Raw genomic sequence first — 27,947 nt, 5'->3', positions numbered from 1 at the left:
GGCAGAGCCTGGCAGTGGACCTGGGCCGGCTGGGTCTCCGTCACAGGCAGTTTGTCTGCGTGACTGTTTCTCAGACTGGGGCCTAAATTGTCTTTATGCAAGACGTCTGTGAAAGGGCACGACGCTGATATTCAGCCCCTGGCCCCTGACCAGCCAGCCGACTAAACACTACAGGTAGTTCTCGCAACATACTCAGAAAACATGATTCTTAGGAACAGCAAGGCCTGCATGGGTTTAGCACTGCTCATCTATTTTTACATCATTTTTAAAATCACATTTTCTCACTTTGCCCGGACTTGCTAACAACACCGTGCCTAGATGTTTGGAAAGGCAAAGCCATCCCCAGACTCTTCACTGATCCTCTGGAGCCGGCCCCTCCCCCATCTCCTCTTTGGGATGAACCCGAAATGAGCCCTGGCCTTAGTCCCTTCCTTCCCACACCTCCTCTAGGTTAAAGCTGAATTCTTTGAGACCGAGATTGTTTGCGGGTGTGACTTTAACAATGTGCTCTTCACATGTCATTGCATGGGCCCAACAATTGCTTGTTGACCCATTTTAACCTCTTTTGAGCGTCATCTTCAAAGTGAGACTGTCCTTGACAATGACAGAGACCTTCCTATTGTCCGGCCCTTCCAGGCAATCTTTAGCGCGGAGCTCAATGGCTTTCAGATGGAGGAGTTGGCCTGAGGAAGGGGACAAAGTGAGCTGTTGTTCCTGAGTGACTTTTCTGAAGTTCCCCTTTTCTCTCTTAGAATCGTGCATTTCTATAGCGGATGACAGGCGTTTTGACAGGTGCAGTATGCTCTCCACTGCTGTGGCCGATAATTCCTTTGTCTCTGGTTTCTCGGTGGAGAGGGACATCTCGGCCGCTGATGTGCGTATCGTCTGCTTTTCACGTGGCGTGGTGAGGCCTTCCTTCTTGCTCTTCCTCCACCTCTGTCTCTGGGCCCTCTGCACGCCTATCACTGACCCAGATGGAAAGGCGGCCTTGGCACAGGAGCCCTCCCCTCCCCTCCCCTCTCTTCTTAAAATGGAAATCACTTCTTGCACTTAGACCTCTTTATTTGTTTAAAAGAAAGGAATGAAAAAAGAAATTACCAAAAGGTTTCAAGAAAAGAGCAGAAATTACATATGACCTTATAACCCGATGACAGCAGTTGTTTGAATTTTGGAGCACACCCTTCCGTATGTTTTTCTTAACATATTCACATATAAAACTATTTTTGTTGAAATCGACTTATACCGTGCTCTCTATAAGCTGGTTTTGCCCATCCCAGTGATCTGTGGACATCTCTGTCACATCCACAGATAGTGATCTTTGTTATCACTTTAAACATGGACAGAGAATTTCATTGTATTGCTGTACTACAATGAACAGCTTTAATGTTTTGGTGCACTTTAATTATTTGAAAATTTCATTTTTTGTAATGAATATAGCAAATATATTTTACACAGCTTTGTCATGTATTTTTAATTATATCTCTACTGTGCATTTTCTTGTCAAAAATGCATGCGAGATTTAACTTTTGACTTAGATTTGTTTTCTGTTGTGGATGGATTCTTTTGGAAGTTAATACACAGTGAAGGTGTTGGTTGGATCCAATCAACTCACAGAGCCACAGGACACTTACTGGTCCTCCCAACACTGAATACACTTGACTTTAAGTGGTCAGAAGAGCAACTCTAATTAATATAGACACGGAAGAAAGTTAATTGGTGATGTTTCAGTTAGTAATGTTTTGTTATCAATCAGTGGGTTCAGTATCACACATGATGGGCAAATGCTTTGCACTGAGCTATGCTCCAACCCTGATTTTAAAATTAATTAGTACAATTTTTAATTTGTCAGTTTGAATATCAAATATGATAAATATTCATAGATACAATCCACTTAAAATCTCTTCATGGTTCTCAATAATTGCAAATGTGTACAATGGTCCTAAAAGAAAAAAACTATTTTATATTGCAGAGTTACTGTTAATGTAAAAATTTTATTTTATATTTAACTTGTGATTTTGTTACCAATATTAACATTCTTTCAAATAAACTTTAAAAGGTTTGCTTTGGTTTTCTGCCTCTTGTTAACATCTTGCATCAGGATGGTACATGTCTTGCAACTGCTGCGCTGGTATTAATATATGATTATTGAAGAAATCCGTACTTTATTAACTTTTCTCAGCTTTACCCAACTTACTTCTATTCCAACATCCCTCTCAGGATGGCTGTGCCTAGGAGAGACGCTTTCTCAGGCTCCGCTAGCATGGGATCATTTCTCAGAGTTCCCTTGTTCTTGATGACTTTTGTCATTCTGAGGCGTCGATCAGGCACTTTGTAGAAGGCCACATCGTTAGGATTTGCATTCTGTTTTTCTTTTGATTGCCAGGGTGATGGTTTGGGAGGGAAGGCCACAGAGGCCCGGGCTCGCTCTCAGAGCGTCCCGTAGCAGGTCCGGAGCGCTGACGTGGCTGGCCGGGCGGCCCCGACAGGACCCTCCTGGCCACTGGTCTGGATCAGTTTCTCCCACTGTGAAGTCTCTCCCTTTGCTCTCCGTTTCCATGCTGTCCCCTTTCCAGGACGTGACCACGGCAGGCCACGCAGGAGCTGTGGTTCTGCCACTTTAACAGATGAATATTGCTTGCATGATTGTGGTAGTGTAAGTTATTAACTTTTTGGTGGATTGTGTATCCAGCAGTCCCCCCCCCCAGACTTAATGAGTTCTGATAGCATTTTGTATTACTTGGGGTTTTATTACAAAGTACTATTATGACAGCTTTATCTTCTTTTAGTCCTTATATTTAATATTTTATTTTATTTTGTTTTTTTAAATGGGTTCCAGGGATCAAACTCACGACCACCTGCTTGCAAGGCAGGCGTTTATGCCGCTGAGCTAAATCCCCAGCCCTATATTTAATATTTTAAAAATTATAAAACCCAGTGAAAATCTCAACCCTTGAAATAATACTTCATGACTTGACTTACACACAATATTAATTTTCTATGATCAACTCCAGTAGGAGGACATGGGGGACTCAACCAAACACAGCTGCAAAACACCTTTGTCTATTTATTATTTATTTTCTGGTCTTTTGAGACAGAGTCTCACTATGTATTCAGGCTGTATATCACACTATGTATTCAGTTTACTTTGTAGTCCAGGCTGGTCTCGAACTTGCAACGGTCCTCCTGCCTCAGCCTCCTGAATGCTAGGATCACTGGTGTGGGCCACCACGTCCAGCACACTCTTGCCTAATTATCACTGCGCAGAGTAATAGCCATCCTAAGCTACGATGGCCTGTGCAGATCAGCTTTTATACTTTGATATGACAAAAAATCATATCACCCTCCAGATCTCAGAGGTTTACAAAATCAAGAATTTATTGCTGGTCCTCTTTACCCGTGAGTGGCGGGTGAGCCGTGGTCAGCACCCCTGAGACACAGTCCCCTCGTGGCAGAAGGAGAAGAGCAAAGCAGAGGCAGGTGGACCTCTCGGATGCAGGGAGATGGGCCTTGGTCACCATGAGGAGGGAGCCTTGCTAAGTGAGGAGCCAGAGGCCGAGCTAGAGATGCCAGAGACCAGCCAGAAGCGGGCACGGAGGGCCAGCAGAGCCAGGGTCACGAGTCCTTCACAAACACCCTGGAAAATGACCACGGGCAGCGTCACCACCTTTTCCAGCATTAAAGGAAACAAGCGCAGTGTTCTCTTCCGTTAAGCACCGCCCTTCTGAGGTCGGGTAGTTTGCTGTCTTTATGAAACTGCTCTTCCATTTGTAGTCTTGGCTTTTAAAAAATGCATTACCTTGATGTTAACATTGGCTAACAGTTTTTTTTTCCTTCTGTCTAGTAAGGTAAATTATGTGCTTCCTCTTCCTTAGTCCACTAACAAGAATTAAATAGATTTTCAGAAATATGCTTATCTGCCTTGCTTTCCTGAGGGGAGTAAAACCCTGGTGGATTGTGATATATATTTTAACATTCTATTAAATTTGGTTAACTGTTAGTTTTATTTGAGATTTTTGAATGTATGTTATTAAATACAATTGAATGAAACTATCAATTTTATAGCTTATTCTTACACTGATTAAGGTTATAATAGTATTTTTCTTTCTCTAAAAAACTGATCTGCATCCTTTGTTCAATGCTTTACCAAGGATAAAGTAAGAGAAAGAAATAAAAAGAGAAAAAGTGGTGAGCTCTTTTTATATCTTTACCTAATTTAATATAATTTTGTGGCCTCATAAAAACGAACTGGGTTACTTTCTTTTTTTTTTTTTTTTTTTTTTTTTTTGATTCCTGAGACAATTTAAGATCAGAATTTTGGGTCTTTTGAAGGCTGACACAAGACTTTCCCGAATTCAGGACTTTATTTTGGAGGAGGGGGAAAGGAGTGTTTGTTTGTGGTACTGGTCACTGAGCTGGGGCTTTGCTCTGAGCTATGTCCCCAGCCCTTAATTTTTTTTTTAATTTGGGAAAAGTCCTTATGCATATAATGTCAATTGCTTTAAAAGGTTGCATTTAAATGTTCTGTTTCTTCTGTGTCTAAATGGACTCAACATTTTTCTTCAAGATTATTAGTTTAAGAAAAATGTTAAAATGAAGCATGTGTGATTGTTCATGATATTGTTTCATAGTCTTAAAAACATCCATGGCACTTTTCCCCTCTAAATCTATCAATCTGATTTCCCTGCTTTTTGTTAGATCTTTCAATAAAATCACGCCTCCGAAGTTAAGATTCAGTTACAGAAATGAGTGTCTCCTTCAGGTGGGCTTTCAGTTACGCAGCAGCGTCTGCTCCTGACTTACATTTAGGGAAATGAGGGTTAAAGAAAATCATGAAGTTGGCCCCAAAGAATAACTCCCGGAAGTATCTGCTTATCAATTTTGACCAAGTTATGTGTCTAGGTTTTTCCCCTCTTTGGGTAGCAAATACTGGACCCTGAGGATGGTTTTCTTATTCAGTACCTGTGAAAATATGGTTTCAACAAGTGTGTGCCTGTGTACACCGGAGAAACAAGCACCTTTCTCTCTGCCCCATGAACCGATGTATTATAAACTCGCTTCCCCAAAAAGCCACAGTGGGAGAGGGTCACAGGTGAGGAATGGTCCCCAAGACTGAGGGGTGTGCAGGCTGAGAGACAGTCTCACCGTTTCCCAGGGAAAGAGAGCAGTGGTCTAACCCTCCCTGTGTCTGAACAATTACACACATTTCATGCCTCTACAGCTCAGAGGGTGCACTTAAAGCCTCCCCTCTGTCATCCGGGAAGGTCACAGGAGAGCACGGACCGCAGGTGCGCTGTTTGAGTTTGAATCCTGCCCCACCACTTCATTGCTGCGTGGCCTTCCGTGTACTGCCTAACCTTTCTCTGTTTCAAACCCCTTATCCACAAAATGGGATCACTGTAGGCAATTACCTCTGGGTGGCTGTGGTGATTAAGAGATTGAATAGCCTGGAAAGGTGAGAGCATTGCGGGGAGGAGGGGGAAGGCCAGGGGAGGGGAGCACTCTCAGGAGGGCTCTCAGGACCCCAGACAGCCTGCTGGGCCCCACAGCAGGGCATAAGAAGCACTGGTCTTCCTGCTTTCCCTTCTTGACTCTCGATTTTGAACTAAGAGCAGTGCTGGGACCTTCCCTAAATGCATGGTCGGTCTGGAGCCACAGCTGTGTAATGTGCGCTCAGATCCAGGAGGGCAGGCACACCCAGGGGCTCCCCTTCCTTCCCTCTCCTCCTCCCCTTTATCTTCTCCTTTCCCCTAATCTCTAGTTTTTAAGGTCATCGGCCTTGGTCCACACCGTTCCCTTACTGTCACTTTTAGGCAGAGCGTCTGTACGGTGATAAAGCTGACCGCTTCTCAGTCGGGGAGCCCGGCATGCAGGGGGCAGGTCTTTTCATTTCGTCAGGGAGAAAGTAACCAGGAATTAACGGAGCCTCAGGACAACAGAGTTGGGGATGGAGATAAAGTTGCAGAGAGAGGACGTGTCCTCTGGCGGCCAGGGACGCGCTGTCCAGTGTAGGAGAGCTGGCCGGTATTTAGTGCTGTGTTTAGTTCTGAAATAGTGACAGCAGGGAATGACCACGTGCATTAAAGTTTTACACACTTCCCATTTCCCGGCCGAGACCCACGTGTGAGACGTTTTTGGTACCCTGCTGTTACGGGGCCTGTGACCCGAGTGACGGCTGGAGGACGAGGGCCGTGCTGCTCTCCTTGTCAAACTGAACCCAGATAAAGGGCTCCGGGGTCCCCAAGGGACTGTGGAGGTCTGGGCTGGAAACATGGCCTCTGTCTCCCGTGTGGTCCTCTGCCGAGTCCCTGCAGCAGAGCAGGAACAACGGGGCTGACAGCCGAGCACACCAGGTGTGAGAAGTGGGAGGAAGCCACCGTGCTAAAATGTCCTCCTACCTGGTGTCATAAGGGAGCGAGCAGGTGGCACAGAAACAAAACCCAGAGCGAACGCTCTGACTCCACTTGGTGCGTGAATGGAGCGAACTTGTGATTTCTCAGGTGCAGAAAACCTGGCAAATACTGAGAAAAACGCACACTTTACTGACAGGAAGGGACAGAGGGAAGGTCGCGTACCAGGCAGGAGGCCCGCGGGTGCTCTGTGCCGGGCCTGACACCAGCTGTGTGTCCCCGGGCCGGGCCCTGAGTCATCACCTTTCCTGTGGCCCAGTTCTCTCCCACGGTTAGGAGTTGCTCAGATTCCTGGTCTCTGTAGACCAAGGGGCTGTCCGAGACTCCAAGGCTAAGCTTCTCCTGAGTCTGGATTCTGCACCCTTTTCCATGAGCTCTTTTTCTCTGTTACTTAATTTGTATATTTGAACATGTTTTAGTGCATAATGATTACATTCACTGGTGCCTGTACCCAGTGCAGTGGGACCTCTGTTCATGAACATAACGCACCGCACAGTGCCGGGAAGACAGGCACCGTCAGCTTGTTACTATGGAAGCAAAGGTTTGCCAAATGCTTCTGTTTGTGAACCAAATTATTTGTGAACGGAAGCATCATGCACTGAGATAGCCCTGGGCGTCTTAACTTTCCTTTCTTTAATTTTTTCACTCCCCCCACCCCAGCTCCTCCTAATTCTTGGTCTACTTCCCAGTTGCAAAAGCTCTATTTTCATCAAAATAGGAGCTAAAGGGAAGAAGGGGGATCTTTTCCTATGAGCTTCTAAGAAGAAAGTCACCACAATCAGGTGTCAGAAGGCAGTGCACTGCAAAATAAGAGTCCTCAGTGCACAAATGAGTGAAACGAAACCAGGTTTTCCAAACACATGTCACAAGGGGCAGATCAGTTTAATAGCGGTAATAGGACCTCGTGCTATCAGTGATGAACAGAACGGTCACTATCGGCGTGAAATCAATGCGGTCCACTCTGAGGGGTTGATGTGAGGGCTGGACGCTTTAGCACGGTGCTTGGCATGCGATGAACCACCGGTGCTGTGATTCAGGTCTGCAGAGTCCCCCAAAGGCCCACGTGTGTCCAGCCTGTGCGGCTATTGGAAGGCTGCCGAACCATCAGGAAAGGTCTTTAGGTCGTGGGGCTGTGCAGGAGGGCAGCACATGGCCCTGGCCTCTTTCTGGTCCTCATTCTGGTTTGGATCCCTGCTGTAGGGGAGGGACCCTGCTTTGCCCGCCATGTACTCCCTGCTGTGTGCGCTGCCTGGGCATCAGGCTCTCAGGCATCAGGGCCGAGCAGTCCAGTCTTGGACTAAATCCCCCAAGGCTGTGAGCCCAAAGCAACCCTCTCTCTCTCTCTCTCTCTCTCTGTCTCTCTCTGTCTCTCTGTCTCTCTCTCTCTCTCTCTCTCTCTCTCTCTCTCTCTCTCTCTGGAATTCCTTACTGTAACAAAGGCTCCCTCATACCCCTTGTTCCCGTCCTGCCCTCTCTCGGTTTAGCATTCACAGGGTCAGGTTGACAGGTGTCTCTGCTGTGGCTTAGATCTAAAATGTCTTTCACAACTGCTAAGCGTGGAAGGCGACCGGATCACTAGGGCACTGCATTCCTCCCTGGTGCACCCCCTGGGGAGCGCAGAGGCTGGCTGTGCTGTCTGGAAGGGGGCTCTGGATGGAGGGGCTCCCTGGGGTGTGACCTGGGAGGAGGGTTCTTATCCTCAGCTCCTCCCTTCTTGCTGTTTCCCGGAGGCCACCAAGCACTGAGCACCTTTCTTCCACCTCTGCTGTGCTCTTTCAGCCCAAGGCTAGCAGACCATGGACTAAAAACCACGAGTCCAGGTAAAGTTCCCCTCTTCTAAGTGTGGGTGTTGGGTACTGTGTTCCGGGGTGAGGGTAATGGCCGGGACAGTCTCCTTTGCCAACAGCACACTCGGAAAGTTCCAGGAATAACCTTGCCGCAGCACTGGGCCCTGCGAGGGTGCATTTCTCTCCCCGCACGTGTTTATTCCATGAACGCCTCAGGCAGTGTGGGGGTCCCGCTCCCATCTGCTGCTTATCCTCACCTCTTAGATCTTACATATCGCATCCTATGTATTAATAAGCAGCAAATGTCCAGGCATGAGGGTTAAGGGTCTAAGACTTTCACTCCATACGTGACAAGAAATGAGCGTGAGACCGCGTGACGGAGATCACAGCTGGTGACGGGGCTGAAGCCACCTTGCTAGGACGTGTCTTCTGGCAGTTGGGGCGACACATCCTCTGCCGCAGTGCAGTGAGCCTGCTGTGCCTGTCTTTTTGCTGAGCTACTGATCAGAGGCTGTGAGTGCGGGGGAAACACGCGCCGGACGCCCTGAAAGCATCACCACCCGCAGCTCTTGCGTGGTGGTCAGCATGTCCTTTAATGACCTGTGTCCGTCCTTTTCTCTTCGTGCTCAGAGTCATGCAGCCTTGCGTCATGTATCCCACCTGCTCTGATCGTCCATCAGGATGTGCTGTGCTTTACTCGTTCTGCCTCATTTGCTCATAAAAATTCAGTGAAATAAACATCATTGTCCCCAGTTTACAGACAGACAAACCGAGGCTTAAAGAGACACTTTGCTGGAGTCATACCTGTATGACGTGCCAGAACCAGGATCACGATCGATGGTTCCCGGGTCCTCACTTCAGTCTCACTTGTACCAAAGTCACGGTCTAGGGTGGCCTTTTTGCTAGATCATAGAGAGAAATGCAGAGTGAACTTGGTCTCACCTCCTGAGGACAACGATTTCCCTGTGTTTGCTTTGTCCGGTTGCCGTGGCTGAGCTCTAGCAGGGTGTGAAGTGCAGGGCTACTGATTGCTAATCTCATGCGGGGCTGAACTCTGACAGGCCCGAGTCCTCCCAGCGCCCACTTTACGGGGCCACGAGCCACACGGGCGCTGCCTGCCCGTTTCAGAGATGCGAGAAAACCAGGCAAGCGTTCCCAGGATGCCGCTCTATCCCTGGCAGAGACAAGGCTGGAGTTCACGTTCCTGGGTCCTTGTTTTGATCCGGAGGTCGCAGCTCGCCTTCCCTGTTCTGGGGAGCTGTCAGAGGCCCACTCGTGGCGCTGGGTGAGCAGACAGGTGAGATGCTCTGTGTCAGTAAAGCGAGAACTGATCACAGCCCCTTCCTGTGTCAGCCTGACGCGCTTTGAGCTTTTTCTTCATTTTCTACGACTTAGATGTTGCTAGATGATTAAACCAAAATCTTACTAAGGTTTTCTTTATTTTTCACAGTTTTGTTGACTTTTCCTCCCCTTCGTCTACTTTCTTTTTTCGTCTCCACCCCGTCCCCTCCTTTCCCTTATTCTTCCTTCCTTCCTTGGTTCCTCCCTCCCTCCTCTCCTCCCAACCTTGCATCCCCCTCTCTACTTTGTTGAAGAGTCTTTCACTCTCCTCTCTCTTCCCCTCCCATCCTCCCATCTTTCACAATTCCTCTCCATTCCTGATGTCTGGTGAACTTCTACAGATCCTCTGAAACCCGCTTCGGTGTGACTCTTTCTGGGGAACGGTCTTAACCTTCTTCCCCTGTCGCCAGTCTTGTAGAACCAGGTCCTGTTTCCAGCACAGTGCCAGATACTCGCTGCCAGCACAGAAGTTATCACAGGGCACCTGTAATCAAGCTCCTTCGGAGCTCCTCATAAATATTGAATGCTTCTTAATTTAAGTTCTTAATTTAAGTTCAGAGTCCTTTGTGGTGCAAACCCTGGCAGCCCTCTGGTTTCATAGCTTACTGTCCACACATTTACCCGAGATCCCAAAACACAGCTGGCAGTGGGCAGAGGTGCTACTCACGGCTGCAGCTCTAGCTCACCTCTCCTCAGGGCCCTGAATCTTCGCCTCCGCTGGTCTTTGCCAGCCCAGTTGTCCGTTCACTCCTGGAGACCTGTCCTAGGCTTCCTGGGTCCCCAGGGCACTTCCATGCATCTCCAAGATGCATCCCATCGTCCCCCGTTCTGTCCTCGTGACCTTGGGGTTTGCCTCTTCCTTGCCTGTGGAAGAAATGGTCTAACTCTGCTCTCTCTAACCCCAGCATCTGGGTAAGTACCAAGTACATCTTAGATGCTCCACAGATGCTGGCCGATTATTAAATTTGGAGGTGTCATTGCCAGTGATGATTCCAGTAGTCACTGCATAGGCAGGAAATGCTGGGGTAAAAGCCTGTAATAAGATAACAGAAAAGCCAGCTGGAGACGGGGAATTCTAGCAGAAGGTCGTGGCTCCAAACCCCATTTAGACGATCGTCCCTATTGCTGTTGTCTGCATTATTACTCTGAGCGAGCGAGGCTATAACAGCATGCGTAGGTGTGCGCCGGGTGGACACGGTGGTTGGTGGACAGAGCTGCTTTCTCCCTCCACGGCCAGGTGCCGTGTTTCAAAAGCAACGGCAGTGACACTTCACCTTTGCTTTCTGTCATTGGTCTGCCTCCCTCTCCAGCTCTCTCTCAACTCTGAATTTTTATTTGACCTCCGTAGGTGAAATGTAATGTCTTCAGTAGTGCGTGATGGTCCCAGGCAGGACTTCATCTGCAGGTTACAGAAGGAAAACGGACCCTTAAAGCACCGCAAAGATAATGAAGACAAAAAGCAAACACCTAAAGTTGTAGTCAGAAGTCATTCCCTTCTTGTTTCTGGTTACTTTCCTCTCCTAATTCCTGGCAACCCTGCGTTTGTAGAGCGCTGGTCACCAGCACCAAATGGTAATTTATCATCTTTCTTGGCAGGCTTCCTGCTTCGTCCTGCACCTGCCTTCTTGAAAGAAAACAAGACATCAGATACTTATTCAAATAATAGAATAGCTGATCAACTGGATCTCCGCACAATGGAGAGTTATCTGTGATAAAAGGGCCACTTTTTCATGCATTATGTGGTGACATACGCATCCTTTCTGTTAAGATTTATGAACCCATGACTATTAGTATTGTTAATATAATCAAACCTTTACAGCTTCACTCCGAAGCTTAAACTAAACTCATTATCAATCGGCTGTTGGAGGGAAGTCAATCAATTTCATAAATGCTTAAACACCTGCACTCTCTTTGAATCAGGAGGAAAAATCAATACAGAGTCCTCATTTTTCTTGTAGCATTATGCAACCAGATCTTGCTGACAAGTTCAGGAGGACTTGTAATTCAGGCAGCTCCACTTAAAGACCTTGTGGGCTTGATCTCAAGTGATGTGCTTTTTTGATAAAAAAAAATCTTCTGTTTTTATTACTGACCCCCATGAAAGCGCAGGTCATGAAGGGGAAAACAAAAGAGAAATAAGCAGGAAAGTCTGCCGGTACTGTTCAGGATTCGGTTCTTTGTTTGTGGCAGGAGTGTGTGTACTGTGCGAGCGTGTGATATATTCGTACGTGTTTAACAACAAGGCACAGTGCCAATGCAGGGACCTCAGGGTGACTGACACAGGACACTCAAGATCTGTAAGACAAGAAGGCGTATAAACAATGCCTCGAATTGTGGTATGAAATACAAGGATTCATTGAGGTAAGGAGGAAAAAGAAATGTGTGAACAGGAATTTAGACAGACGCTGTTTAAGATGCTTCCTGCCACAGGCTAGCATCTCTCCTTCTATGAGCACGTTTAAAATTTGTAGTACATCATAAATCTGAGTGGCTTAGCTCCTGTTTCTCTCTCATATGGTTTCATCTCTGTTATTCTGAAAAGATTTTCTTTTTGAAGTAGGATAAGCAGAGTCTGACGGAGGAAGGACTGCTGGTTTAAAGTGGGGTTACCTGCACCTCACTTTATCCTTTGTTTCCTGTGTTGTATGTCGGATGGAAGAACTGGAATGCTGTGGGTAAGCTGGAGTCCCCTTCGCCCCTTACCCGCCCTCTCCTCTCCTCCCCTCTCCAACCTGCGTGAGGTGTTTATCTCTCCAGCTCGCAAGTCTGTAGGTTTATGCCACCTGGTTACTTTTGGGCTTTGTCATCTGCAAAATGGTGTCATTAACTGGCTACTCTCTGTTCCATGGGGCTTTTTTGAGCATCAACTAATATACTAATAATGATGGTGTAGGTTATAGATTCCTATGGAAATGCTATTTATCATTATTAATAATTCGGAGAATATTTATAAAAAGTGATGCTGTTTGTGTGCTTCTAATTTATATAAAGTCACACATATGCATAAAATTTACATAAATCTACATGCATACATAATAAATGTAATGTGTACTTGTGCACACAGCCACACCTCCCCTTCCACACACACATACGCACATGCACAATCAGCCCGTTGTATCGGAGGTTCCACATCTGTGGGGTCAATGACTGGGGTTCGAAAATATTAGGGAAAAAATTACATCTGTGCTGAACATCTGCAGACTTTTTCCTTCTCATCAGTCCCTAAACATTAGCGTATCACGAGTGTTTAAATAGCATTTAGACTATATTAGGAATTAGAGAAGAAATTTAAAGTACGTGGAAGGGTGTGCTTAAGTTATGTACAAAGCTACACCATTTTATGCAAGGTGCTGGCATGGCTGCAGATTTTAGCATCCCCAGGGAGGTCCTGGAACCCGAGCGTCTGGGGAATGACTGCAGACACGTGTCTGCGTGTGTGTTTGTGTGTGTGCATATGCAGGTACCGTGCAGCCTCTGCCTTGCCCCTCCTATTAGTCTCTCCATCCACAGTAATGAGACCAGCTGACCCACACCGGGCACTCAGTCAGCAAACATTGAACACATGGGTTTCTCTTTCCAACAGATCCTTGGCAACTTCAGGCCAATGTCTGCTTTGGCTGCCGGACCCTCGCTGCCCGTTACAGTGCTGGTGGTATTCGCTGTATGGGCTCCAGCGAGAGAAAACTCCCCCAAGCTCTTGGCCTCCCATTGGACACTGAGACGGGGAGCAAAGGTTCTTCACCTGGGGGAGGGTGGGCCAGCCCTTCAGGCTGAGGGCTGAGGTGGACAGGGGTGAGAGACTCTGAAAACAGGTGTCCACGGTCCACTCCACTCCCCGAGGCTTCTTCTGGATGAGGAGTGTGAGCTTGGTTAGCATCCACCTTTCTTTGTAATGAAGTTGTGAAGCAAAATAGCCATCAGGGTTGGGGTAATAGCTGTCTGACCTTTCTTGGAATTTTCTCCAGGTACCCTTGAAGGTTATTTTTCTACTTTTTACACCTGGTGTGCTGTTTGATAGTGTGACACCTGGTGAGTGGAATTTTTCTAGCTTTCCACCTGCTCACAAAATATGTTATTTCTTTAATCTAAAAATACTCTACCCTTTTTTAAAGGTGTAGAACAGAAGAGAACCAAACTAAAGAAGTTTAAATAGTCAAATTAAGCAAGAAACATTCAAGGTTAGCCTTGTCGCCATCTGTCTGCTTCTAGTTTTTGGGTGCACGCTTGCTTCTGGGAAGGAAATGGAAGCTACTTCTGCTGCATTACCTCGACTAAATCGGCAGCGCTTTGATTTGCTTTTTGTTATTTCTTTTGAGTCCTTCAGACTTTGAAAACCACAGTGGGCACACATTTAGCTACTTTAACTACATAAAGAAAATGCTTTGAAGGAGAGTTCATGAGGCCATGTATTCCAAGAGAAGTTCTCCAGTCTCAAGGCCTCTGGTAACACCAAGCACATAAATCCTCAAAATGATATCTGAGCAGTTCAGTGGGGCCATGTGCTTTACAGCATGAAGACACTCACACAGACACAGCTGGTTCTGCAGATTCCGCTCTACATGACTTCCTCTTCCCGTTTTACCTACTAGATTTCAGAGCGTTGTTATCATTTCCAAATAAGAAGACACTTTTGTGTTTATCGTGATTTGATATTAGAGACCACTTCAATCATTCACTTAATTTTTAAGAAGCATTTGCAGGAGCACAGAGCATGTTCTCAGAGTGTAAACCCTGAATCTGACGACACCGGGGAACTCGTGTGGACAAGGGTATGTTTCCTGCTGCTAAGGCTGCCCAGACCCTGCAGCAGGTGAGCTGTGAGAGGGCGCTTTGTGAGTGACAGCTCTCTGTGTGAGATGCACCAAAGGCAGTCTTAGCAGCAGACCTCTGGGGAAATATTCAGGTGAAGTTTGCAGTGAAGGCGCTCCACACAAACCCAAAGCAAAACGAACAGCAACAATTATGAAAAATCTGAGGATCTCCACATCCAGAGTAAGCGGTGTTCCTGGGGGGTGTTTCCGCCACCAGATTCTTCCTGCCGCCTCCTCCTCTCCCTCCCTGACAGTTCCAGGTTCCCTGTCCCACGCGAGCCTCGGTTTCTGCAAAATTCGGACTGAGTCCTGCTAATGTCATGGTGTTCTGCACCTTAACTTTGTCACCCATATGCCGACCTCGTTGGAACTAATCCTGCTTCTTCTCAGTCCATGGGGATTGTGAGAGAATCAAATATTAGATGTGAAGATGCTTTACTAATTTTACATTTCTCCTGAAGCTTTGTCTTTTATTACTGTGTCACGTGATTCGAAGTCTCTTGGAATAGGACGGAATGAAAGGGACAAAACATGGAAAACTTTGCCTGTTTTGGGTGGAGGGTAACCAGGCCAGGAATGTAACATTTTACATAACGCAGCTGAGAAGTGTGGTGAGGCAGGGCTGTGTTTGACCTAACTGGAAAATACCAGAAGGCACTGCACTGTATTTTTAGGATAACCACCTTTGGTCTTGTTAAGGCGATTAATCAAGAGACTACCCAGGAAGACAAGTATCTCCAGCGGGGGCACTCACCCTAGGACGGAGGCTCTGCCTTTACTCTGCTCTCTGGGTTAAGGGGTTAGAAGCTCGCAATTTGTTTACTAGAGATGCTTCCTGAGTGAGTTATGTAAAAACACACACGCTTTTACACGCTATGTCTAATTTCCAGTGTCACATTTTGCCAAAGCTGTGACGATCTCTCTGTTCACATCCAGTGAGGACAAGGCAAATTAACCTCCTAGACATTTTTATGTAAGATTTCGGGTTTATTCTTTATACCAAGTTTTAATTTGCGGGCTGTCTTGTGTTTGCTGCCGGGCAGCGCAGCTTCATTTTCCTAAGAAGCCCTCGAGTACAAAATCATTACTTAAGACCTGGCCTTAATGCCCATGACTTAACAAGGTACACTCAGGAGTCAAAAGAGCAGAACTAATACACAAAGCTTGCTGGATCCGGTTGCCTGAGTGAGCTGACCTGCCTTGCATATGTGAAGATATTAAGTTCCTATCCCGTTAATTAAAAAGAGCTTCCTTATGTGTCAACAAAGCAAGACCTGCTGCCTAAGCAGGGCATTAGGACTTTATTCTTGCTTCAGGAAAAAGCACCCTTTCCAAGTTTCTCACATGTTTAAAATTTAGTTTTTAAAAGAGCCTGCTGGTCAGTGTGCATTTCCTGTTAGCAAGCTGAAATTTTATTAAAAATAAAGTCAACTGGGTTCCCTCATAATGTTTTCAGGAAAGTTAACTGGTTACTTTGGAACTACTCACATTGTACCATTTTTCTTGACTCTTATTTCAAGGCTGAAAATGTACAGGTTCAGCGCCAAACAGGGCAATGACAGTATTTTATAGAGAGACCGTGTGGCGGGGCAGCTGGGGGCACCCGTAGTGGTGTTTGATGGCTGAAGAAGTAAGTCCCCGCCCTGTGACCCCCTGACTGATCTTGACCTTGAGAAGGCTGTTAACTTCTCCAAACCTCAGTGTGCGAGCCATAAACTGAGGCTGATAACTGTGCCTGCCCGTGAGCTTGTTTCCTGGATTAACTCCCGTAATTCCTGGAAGAGTTAGTCCAGGCACGCAAGGCATCGGGATGCTTTTTATGCCCCTTCCTTCCCCTTAACCTCTCTTAATCTCTTGGCCTTCTTATTTGTGAAAGATCTTTCTCTCTGTTCCATATTGTGTATCTTTTATTTTTCTCTTTAATTTACTTATACTCTGGGGTTCTTGTATAAGAGAAGCCGTGTGAGTTGAAGCTTGTGTGTCTGATGTATTTCAGCTGACATTATGGTCTCCAGGTGAATCCATTTTCCTACAGAGGATTCAAAATGCATCTCTGATCACAAAGCACACTCAAACATGTGTGCAGGACCAGGGATGTGGTCTCTCCTAATGAGCCACCAAGAAACCACAACCCTGCAGTTTCTAATACCTGCCCGCTACCTCCGAGTTTTCCACAAAAGCCTGTATAGAAACTGAGCACTCCAAAATTTCTTATTATTTTTATATAGCACATTAAGACAACAAACTGATTCCAGAAGAATAGCTACAGTTGGTGGTTCAGTCTTAGAACAGTGAAATCCAAGGCCTGGACAAAATACTGACTCTAGACTCTAAAGCAAACTCTCTGAAAATAATTACGATGCAGGGTTTAAGTGTTCAGTGATGATTTCTGTTTCTGGCTTCTCTGTCCTATCTAGTTGATGTATTGGCTTATTCCTCTATGTACTAAAACTTTCTGAAGAACCTTGACATCTTATAAAGGCACCATGGTGGAGGGTTTAGATGAAAATCGTGTGAAATTTGTTCAATAATCTTGAGGACTGACATCTTTCTGATCTTCTCATCCATGAACATAGTATGACTCACCACTCAACACTTTTTGTCTTTGAGTAAAATGACATGATTTTATTCCCATTATTTTCTTCAAGTTTTCCTGGATTTTTTTCCTAAGTATTCTGTAGGTTTTGATGCTATTTCATTTAAAAATTATATTCTGATTATACATTCAGTATTTAAAAGCACACGGTTTTGCACATTTATATTATGCCCAGAGCTTTTTGAAATCTGTGTTATTATGATAGTTCCTTGGATGATCACATCTCTGTTACAACCTGCCTTCCTACTTTTCACTTAGGATATGTAGATTTCCTGACACTGTTGTGCGTGCCGGCTTAGGGTACTATTACAACGTTGAGGAACTTTCTGAGTTGCTCACGACCTTAAATCGAATGCATCATTATTACCTTTTAATTTGCTGCAGATTGTTAGTACATGACATATGCTTTCCGATTCTGATTTTAGAGAGCATGTTATATTATCTGTGTGATCAGAACACGCATCTACTGCATACTATGCTCTCCTAACTTAGTCTTAGCCTTGTACTCACTTGAATATTCAAAATTGATTTGTAATGAAGTCTTCAGGAAGGGTTCATTGAAATACTACTTCATGGGTTCATCTTTTTTGTAGTCTCTGAAGTTTTTAATGAACATGAACACCTTAGCTCACACTTTATTCTGTGTACTATCTTAACAGTGACACTCTATTTTCTTCTGCAAAATCATGATGCTGTTGAAAGTGTCATAAAAATATAATTTTATTTTCCATGTAAGAAAGCATTCCTTTCCTCTTGATGCTCTGAATACTTTTTAAAAAATGTTTATTGACTTTATTGGAACCTTTCTTGATTTTGGTCATTATGGAGACTTAGGTTTTAGGATGTTTCAATGTGTGTTTTAAAATCTTTTTTTAATTTCAAGAAGATTCTCTTTAATTATTATTATTTTTGTGTGTGTGTGTTCTCTTGTTTTGGTTTTCTTCAGACACTACCACGACCTGTACGCGATCGCGGCTGCATTTGCTTATCTTTGCATTTGTCATTTTCCTTTAAACTCTTCTCTTTGCTTCGTTTCCTGGTGTAAAAGTGTTTCTTCGCATTCTGTGCTCCGAGTCCATCAGCTCTGCGTCCTTATGTATACCTTCCTTCTGCTTTCGTCTTCTTTCTGAAAGGTTATTTTCTCTTATTTCTAATTCTTCCTCGGTTGTATAATTTCATTTCTCAACTTCAAAAATTCTGATGTATGTTGTTTCCTAATTTGCTTTCAAAATTTTCGGCATCTTTTAGTTCACTTTGAGATGCTAACGGCCTTGCAGTCTGTTGCGCTGGTTCTGGCATCTTCCTTTACCTCTGGAAATGTCTCCTAGATTAGAATTGCTTTTCTAGTTATTTAATTTTCATGGTAGCTTTGTATGGAACAAAAAGAAAATGCAAAAAAGTTAAAAATACAATTTGTCAAGAAAAATATGCATAGAAAATTTGAAGGATGTAGCTAAAATTTGTGGGATGCAGGTGTAGTGATCTCTGCATGTATTTAAAGTATATAAGCTAATTAACTAAAGGAGTTAAAAAAAGAACCATATTATAAACATTAGGAGAAATAATGAATTTTTAAAAATAATCCAAATTAATGCAATAAAAAAACGAACTTTTTAAAAAAAGGTAAAGGGCAAGTTACTGTCTCTGTCTCTTTAGACTTATCAAGCCTTGTAGAGTTCAGGTAAGTCTTGTAGAGCTCATGTAACCCTGATGCACACTGAAAGATTGCTTTGCCTGTGGGTCTAGTTTACTAAAATATAGACAAACTTACAGCACTTCTTTGAGACTTTGACTTGTTATTTCCTGTAGGGCTGCGTTTTTTTGCTCAAAGTTTTCCTTCCATGAATTTACCTCTTCTGCTATCAGAGAATCAACTATTATTTGTATCATGATTGTGGAGATTTTTAAAAAAGAAGATAAAGCCATGTACAACTTTGGAAAATCCAGTCTCTGGAAAGCAATGAATTATTGTCTGAATGATTCAGTTTTAGAATTTATGATCCACAATTCAATTTCTTAGAGCAGCTCAGTTTTCTGGTAAACTTATGCTATGATGTTATTTTCAGAACTTTTGAGGGATGAGACTTTTCTGTACCACGACTTCATTATAAAAGCTGCAAAGTGAGCTGAAATGCTGAAGTCCTGTCCCACAGCTTTTCTGCTTAAAGCCGTGGTGCACACAATGCGTGCTGTTGACAGTGATGCCTCCGTCCGTCTGGAGTTCTGTGCATCACTCTCATCTCAGTCCTGGTTCTGGGACAGGAAGGGGAGGGAGAAATTGTGTGCCCTGAAGACAGCCTCATAGGCAGTGCCTTTCATGGCAATATCTGAGTCTGGTCGATGTCCGATCTGTGGTGTGGAGCTATAGAAGGTTCAGCACAGAAACTGCGTGGCCCGCAGGATCAGGCTGGATTCTTACAGCCCCCACAGCACCCGCGGGGGTTCACATACCCTGGTCCATTCAGTGCTCATGATGTCACAAGGGCGGTGCCCTCACTTACCCACCTCACAGAAGAGATAACATTCAGGCGCAGGAAGTTCATTAACTCATTCAAGATCTGAGTGCCAAGACCGAGCAGGTCTCAGTGAAGACTGCTGGTCAATGAATGAGCACCTGGTCTGGCACCTGTGTGCTGGGCATGGTGCTCGGGCTGTCTGTAAAGACAGTGAAGACGAATCAGATCCATCCATCTTTTTCAAGAGTTTACACTGTAGGAGAGGAGCTTTGGGAAGATTATTATGCTCCCAAAATATTTCTGAGCATGGAATTTGGAATCAGATAGGTCTTCCTTACCTTGCTGGCTGTGTAGCCATTGGTAAGTTATTTCATGTCCATTTGTTCATCTGAAGAACCAGTGTGATAATATTATCTACTCTGTAGAAATGTTTTAAGGATTAATTGAGATAATTATGGCCTTTAGTAAGCACCTAGCACAGGTTGCTGCTATTGGTTTGGGCTAGATTATAGTTATTCTATTTTCCCGAGAGCCGAGTTCACACAACGGGGAGTAGTAGGCATGTTGGAAACTTCATGTGATGGTCTCTGTCCTGAGATCAGTGGGGCATCCAGGCAAAGGAAGTTGCCAGTGGTGGTTGCTGTGGGTTCTCAGCAGCAAACAGCATCTGAGACAAATTTCAGTTACTTCTATAGTTGGAGCTTTTTCTGTGTCTCTGCTCTAAGCATTCCATTGACGGGTGAGTCTTGGCTGAAAAAGGCCAGTGGACTCCAGTACCTGTTTCTTTCTAAAGATCACAGTGCCTTTCCAGCATCTCTTGCATTCTAAAGTGTCCTCCTGTTCATCAGCATCTGCACAATTCAGTGCCACTTTTTGAGCTCCTAAGAAAAGTCCCTGCAGGGATGCTCTGGGAGCCAGGAGCACCAGGGCTTGCTGCCGAAACCCTTACGAGACCTTAGAAGTCAAGTGCCTGGATGGATCTCGCAGAACCAACCCTTCTGTTGCTTCTGCTTGGATACAAGGAACAGGTCCCCCAGCTCTACCTTGGGTGAATGCTCCAAACCCTAGAGGACCCTGGTGGGCCATCCCAAGAGGGGCTGTGGAGCCAGAATGTCTACAGTGGAGCTCTTGTATGACCTCAAACCCTTGTAGATGCTCAAGTCTGACAAGCTCATGCTCAACTTCCAACACTAGACTTTACCATCTCTATGATCTTAATTTACCCAGCACTTTTTTAGTTTTTAGTTTTAATTTCTCTATCTACATGTAAGTCATACTACAGCCAAGAATTCCCTGACCCTTCACATACAAATTAAATTAGCTCACACATACAAGTTCCGGATTTTTCCTCTGAATTTCCAAGAATCATTAAGATGCTATTTGTCATGGTTGCATCTGAAAGATTTCCCTGGGAACCCGCCCCACTGTTGCATTCCACGCCACCAGGCCCACTGTCTCCCATTTTCCTGGCTCTCTCTGTTTCCTTCAGGACCTGCTGACATCCAAATCCTCAGGGTCCCCGCTTCTATTCCAAATTGTTCATTACTCCTCTCCACCAAAAATAGTCCCTGTCCTAAAAGGCACCTTGGCAGCCACTGTTAATAAAATAACTTTCTGTCAAGAGCAACCCAGAGAAGGGCAAGGCAAACAGTGCATCTGTTAATAAAATAATATCTGTGAAGATCAGAAAGCTGAGAAGCAAATAATCTAGCATGGTACTTGCCAATGCAGGAGAGATATAAAACAATTAGTGGCAGCTGCAGAGATTAAATGATAGATGCATATCATTAAAAAATACTATTCCACACAGCAAACATAAAGGACTTTCATCTGACTAGCACTTGAAGTACTAAACCGTGCCGTTTTATGCTGATTTCAAAATTAGTAAAGCTGATGAGAGTAGCTGGTGGCAAACTTGCTGCCTCTTATATCCGTGTCCTTTCTGTGACAGGTAGAATGAGAGATGCAGAACTCACGAAGGGAACCCTCGGCTTGTATTCCAGCACACAGACCGTGCGTAATAGTCGGGGGTCAAACAGGAAGAAAAGCTACATGAGTGACATGGATTAATGTGGGGCAGTATGGGGTGAAATGTTTGTCCAGGGGAAAAAGGCATCAAAGAAGAGCCTACTGGCTAGACATCGTGAAGCAGGGGGCTTGCAGGGAATTGTGGGAACCAGCCACTGTAGTAGGGTCGGGCAAAGGTGCTGGTGCACAAATTTTTGTGGGCACTGCCTCTGTAAGGCTGCAGCCAGGGCTCCGGGGGCGGCCTTAGCTTTGCTTGGGATCAGCAGAGCAAGAAGAAAGAGTGTGGAGAGGTAGGATTCGGAGCACTGGAACCTGCTGGTCCCTGTGTGACAACTGCATTTCACCACTCCGATCTATGGTGATCTTCAAGGGCGTGATCACCAGCCCTTCAGTTCCAGCTCCTGAGTACCTTATACCTTTAGCCAGCTCTAACCCAGAGTGTCGTCTTGGCTGAGCCAGGTAATACGGTGCCAAACTACCGCTGTGCCTGTACTGGCTGCCTTCGCTTGAACAAAACACTCAACCGCCAAACTTGAAGGAAGAGCTCGTGGTTGGCTCATGGTTTCAGAGATGTCAGTCCATGGGTGTCTGGCTGTGAGGCAGGAGCATCCAGGCAGAAGCGTGTGGCGGAATAAAGTTGCTCGACTCAGGGTATCTGGGAGGCAAAGAGCAGGAGAAAAGCCCCAGAGGCAGGGGCTGGGGACCTAATATAGTTCCAAGGTCGCACCTCCGGGGACCACCCGGACACAGCCAGAGTGTGCTTTGCTCAGCTTCTAGGCATCTCTAAGGCGATCGGGTTGACAGTGGAGGTTACTGATCACAGTGTGTCTCAAAGTTCGGTCTCTCACGGTGAGAATGCTCATCAGAGATATTATTTTAATCCAGTAGGGAAAATTTATTCCTTAATTATTTGTAATAAATGCACTCATTCATGGCTAAGGGAACAAACCAAACTATGACTCATGATACTGAGTAGATTCACTTCTTCCTTCCATTCAAAGGTCCTGCGATACGGGCAAAGGGAGTAGAAAAAGAGAAAGAACGCACTCTGCCCATGACTCCAGGTGCTAGAAACAGCTTTGGAAAGGGTCACACTGTATAACCTCAAGTCCCTGCAATTTATAGTGGAGAGAAGGATCGCAGCAGGAGAGATTCAGGAAATAAAAACAAGATTGTGTGACGCGGAAGGAGAGGGAAGGTGGGGGGTCACATGGCTGGTGACCTCACGGACACACACAGGAGATGACTCTGGAGAGAAGTGTGAACTTAATTTGCAGACGGAGGTGGAGGTGTTCAGGAAGCATGTCCGTGCTTGTCTGGAGACCTAGCCCACCTTGCTCTCCTTCTTGGGGGCAACCGTTGCCTTTGCAATTACTTCTCCTGTGCTGACCTCCCAGGCCAGGGTGACCACTCCCTGAGCTCAGCAAGGGTTCCTTGTTTCTCTTGTTATTCTCCTAGCACAGCGACTCCTGGAAGGTCTTACAGCAGGTGTGTGGGAAATAGGAAGCCACTGACTAAACAAGTGAAAGCCACTCAAGAGCCCAAGAGAGCTGTGCTTTCCGGGAGGACCAGAGCGGGCTCTCGGTCCGAGAAGTGGGTTTGAGTAGTGCTTGGAGTCCTGGGGTGGAGGGAGTTATTCATAGTGTGCACACTCAGGTGTATGTGTGTGTCCACACACAGTGACACAACAGTCCCAAGGACAGAACTTCAGTGGCACACTCATATTCAAGGAAACAGCAGAAGGGAAAAGATTGGTTAAGGATTCGGAGAAGGGACTGGAGAAGAGAACCACAGGAAAGTGGAATTGGAGATAGCAGGAAAGATCGCTTTTTAAAAGAAAGCCTGCTACTGAAGTTACCCGACTCTGCCAGCCCATCCGTTGGTACCCACAGGCGGGGGAGCCTCTGTCCTAATATTTCCTGGAGACCAGCTTGACTTGCTTCCACTTTCTCCCTTCTGTCATTTAGTCGATTCTGGAACCATAGCTTGTGAGTCGGAGTCCAGAGCAGGCATGTTTGCCTTGCCCTTCCCTGGGTTGGCGACATCTTGAGTTTCAACACCTGAGGGCTGGGCACGGTGCAGAGTGGTGCCCCTCGCTCTGAACCTCAGGTGGGTGCTCCTGGGAAAGGTTTGCCTTTGTCTACTGCAGTGAAGGTCAGAGGAGTGAGATTTGGGCGGCTCTAGCTCTCTTGCAACAGCATGAGAAGGGAGACAACGTGAAAGAGGAACCAGAGAAGGAGGAGCACGGCCACGTACATCATCTGAGCTGCCAAAGAGCAAATCCTTTCTCAGTTAGATGAGCTGACAAGCTCTTTGCATTCTTATCTCAACCGAAACAGTCTTGACCAACATTCAATGAACAAAGCATGCTAGACTGCTTTATCAAATTAAGCACACATACATCTAGATAGCTTTGATTTCTTCAAAGTAGGAAAATTTTCATTTAGCAACCAAAATCATGATTCTAGAAACGCATGTTCTACAGGGAACAAAACCCACGAAGTGAGCACCTCAACGCTCTGAGGAGCCAGCAGTGCTGCTGAGTCAATGTTGACGTGTGTAACTCTTTCCTGGAAGGTTTGAAAATCTAGGGGTTGGCGTGTTTGCATGCTGGCTCTGGCTTTTGTTTCTAAAGAACGGGTGATATTAGTCTTGCAGCATGATAACACAAAGCAGGGTTATTTGCATCCCTCGATATGGTCAGGCCGCTGTGTTTGAGTTTGCTCTCCTCTTTACATGAGCTGGACTGAAACTGGGGAGGTGCTGTTTGCTCAGTGGCCTCTTTTGAGGGCCTCCTCCCTCCTGGGTTAAACTGGGCCAGGAAGAGAGAGCCCCGGGGTGCTGTGAACAGACGCTTTTCTTTGCTAGTGAACAGAGCTCTTCCCGAACTTTCTACCACTCAGAAGACTCCCGGTAGAACCTTTGGGTATCTTTAGAAGTCTATCCATTCCAGACCGAGAGTAGAGTGGATTTTGGTGTCTTCCTGCGCTTATGTGACGGCTGTGGGCCTGGTATTCCGCACAGTCATCTTCTACCACGTCGCCGAATCGTGGTAGTATATGACGGTCATGCTTTTTTAATATTTATACTTACAAAAGCTGATACATGTTCTGTAAGCTCTGCCTTTTTTTTTTCTTGAAAAAACCAGGAAGGTTGTAAGTCAACTTGCAGGACCATTGTGAGGTTTCAATGAAAAAGACTAAGTAAAGAGCCGGGCTCCAAATGTCCAGGAGTGTTCGCAGGGCTGCCTGGCCCCCCAGACACACTGCACCCCGCAGCCCATGAAGAATCCCACAGCCCCGCCCACTTCCCCTTTCCCAGACCCCCCCCCCGCCCCCCACACCTATCTCCAGAACAGTGTGTTTTATTTTTTGGTTTTCTGATAGTTCTTCCCCATCTAGCTCTGACTGCTTGAGGCTGAATATTATCTTCAGTCCCCGTAGCCCTCAGTAGTTGGGATTCAATCACCTACAGTGGTAAAAGAAGCAAAAGGGACTGATTATTTTTCAGAGTCAGCCTTGCTCCAAGCCATGCAAAGCTCTTTACATACACGCACATTTAGTGATTTTTAAGGAGCCATTTTTAGAGATGGAGAAATGAAAAACAGAGTCAGGACGGCACCACAGCTCGGGGGCCTCGGAGCAGGCCCAGGCCCTCATCAGGTTTCCCTCTGGCTCTGGAGAGGGGGTGTGGCGCCACTGAGAACTCACTTCATTGGGGACTTGCTTGGTCTGCAGAAATTTCTCATTCTCGTGTTTCTGTGTTTCTCAAAAGGATCATAAAACACACACACACATGCACTGACCCCGTACACAGAACATAAGCATGTACTGCACACTTGTGCTGATAAAAAAGGAAAATAACTTGATTTTCAGATGGAAAATGCTTTATTCACATAGAAACTCTAAACGAATTTTGATGACTGTGTTTCACCTTGAATTATGTCTACCTCTGAGGACTGTGTTAGAGTTTAAATCAAATTACTTCAAGTGCTTTACTGTTGACTGACTTATCTCAGGTCATGATATTTGAATTTTGATGTCGATTTCCATTAACGTGAGTGAATATTAGTGGGGTGTGTGATAGCTAATAATTTCATAAGAAAACCAGTTTTTATTCACATCCTTATAAATTCTGAGTTGGTGGCTCATGAGAGATCTGGTCTGAAGCACAGACTAAGGCCCTGGGGAAAGAGGGGATGCAGGGGATGCAGGGGATGGAGGGGATGGAGGGGGTGGAGGGGGTGGAGGGGGTGGAGGAGGTGGAGGGGATGCAGGGGATGGAGCGGGTGGAGGGGATGGAGGGGATGGAGGGGGTGGAGGGGGTGGAGAGGATGGAGGGGGTGGAGGAGGTGGAGGGGGTGGAGGCTGCCTGTGTTCTTCCTCCATTTGCTCCTGGCTGCGTGCCCGGGTGAATTCCTAATCATCTGCAGGCTTCGGTTTCCTCATCTGTGAACCAAGGATGGTAACAGTTCAGCCCTGCAGAGGGGAGGAGGACAGAATGGAAATGTGTGTAAATGTCCGAGTGCAGTGCCCAGCCCCACTGGCCAGGTAGTAACCACTTGCTGTTGTTTCTCTTCATAATTAGTCTTGATGACCCCAAAGGTAGCTACACGCTCATTTTATTGCAAAGTTTGCATCCCCAACTAGTTTAGTGAACTCTGATCACTAGAGATATACACAGAGTGGCCAGGAGAACTGGGCCAACTGGACTAGTGGCACTAAGGGACAGTCCCATAGAGAGCGTGATAGATAGCTAAGGTGACACTCAGAGAGAAGAGAGTGCATTAGAGAGGAAGAGAGCTGGAGTGCTTTACCTGTGACCACGCTTGAGGCTGCTCTGCCTCTTCAGTCTCTGTATCCCCAGGATATAAATCACGGGTAGAATATTACCTGGGATTCAATCACACGTACAATGGTAAAAGAAAGGAAAGGAACTCACTGATTTACAGAGTCAGCCGTGTAACCCAGCACTCCGCAGGCTGAGACAGGAGGAGCAGCAAGAGATCAGGGCAGCCTGGGCCTCGTAGTGAGTTCAAGGCCAGCCTGGGCTACGTACAGACACGCTGTCTCAAGAAAAAAGGGAGGGTGAGAAGCCTTGGGTCCACATGAGAAAGACAACGAAGCCGAAAAGCACTCAGGGGAACAGCAGGTCCAGAATTTCATTTTTACTTACTAGCTTCAGTCTCACAGGGCTTAAAATGTTTTTGTCCTAGAACGGAACGATGAATCACTCCTTTTTGAAATTGTAGGTGAAATACGGATTGAGTAAATGATGTTCTCATAATGTATAAAATTTTCTTTGATATGAAGTGCACAGAATACTAATATGTGTACCATGGCTCAAATTGTTTCATGAGGTCTAGAAAAATAAAAAGTTGGCTTTTGTTGTTTTTCAAGCAAGGATGAGTCCCCAAAACTGCAGACCTGACTCATGTTGTGCTGATATTTACATTTCAGTGTACTCTTTTCTATAACATGTTGATTAAATATTAATTCTAAGTATTAACGTGATAGGTAAAGTTTTTAAAAATACAATCCTTGTTACAGTGAGAAAGAGACCGTCACCTGACCAATTTATAAAGTTATGATCTTGCTTTTTGCATCAAATTTATGATTTAATAGTTGACTTGTTCTTTAAGGTCAGAAAGCTTGTTTCATTTAAAGCATAGCTTGTTAAAATAAAGTGTTAGGGGAACCAAAAAATTATTGCAAATAGAGCAAAATGTAATATGACAATCTTAATTGAGATTTTACAAAATTAACAACATATATTAAGAATCAAGATTTCTAAGAATAAGTAATATAGATGAGAAATTTTATACCCAGGAGAATTTCGTGTTCTTTCACCTGTCTTAGTGAGTCTCTGAGCTCACACTGAGTAGGGAGGAAGCTTTGGAAGACTTAGTCCAAGTGCTTATGCTAAGCTATGCATGTTTATTCTTCTCTTCCCCAGATTAAAAGCCTCCATCTGTTGGGTGCAAGAGTGGGATTGTTTACACTGTCCACGTGAACGGCTAATCCCTTTCTCCCAGGACTATGTCTTTAAAAAGATATTAAATCTTTGCACGGTTGAACTACTTTTATGACTTCATTGCCAATATTTGGGAAGTGTAGGTTTGGAGGGTCGCACACACACAGTCGGTAAACAGTGACATCTTTTAAAAAATCAGTTTAATTAGGTTTGATCACATATGGCACAGAGTCGTACGGCATAGAATCATTTGAATATATCCTGGTGTCCTTCCAAATCTTTTAAACTGATTCATCTTAACATAGAATTAATTGCTCGGGAGTACATTAATGTACAGCAAATGTGTAGTGGTACTTTTCTCAGTAAACATCGCTTTGAATTACATTCATGGACTCTGAAAAAGAATGAAGAAACCAATCTCACTTGATGCAGGGAAAGTTAGTCTACGCAACAAACCACCCGGCATCTTTCTCTTTCTATTTTTTAAAGGGCAGCATTTCTTAGAGTCGAGTGGCTGCTTCTGTATTTTAGTTTTCAAGCACTGCTTC

This window comes from Cavia porcellus, unplaced genomic scaffold (genome assembly GCF_034190915.1).
Source record: "Cavia porcellus strain 051 isolate PalLab524CR breed Dunkin Hartley unplaced genomic scaffold, mCavPor4.1 scaffold_8, whole genome shotgun sequence".
Classification (NCBI taxonomy): domain Eukaryota; kingdom Metazoa; phylum Chordata; class Mammalia; order Rodentia; family Caviidae; genus Cavia; species Cavia porcellus.
The sequence above is the reverse complement of the archived record's forward strand: the minus strand, read 5'-3'. Positions refer to the sequence as shown.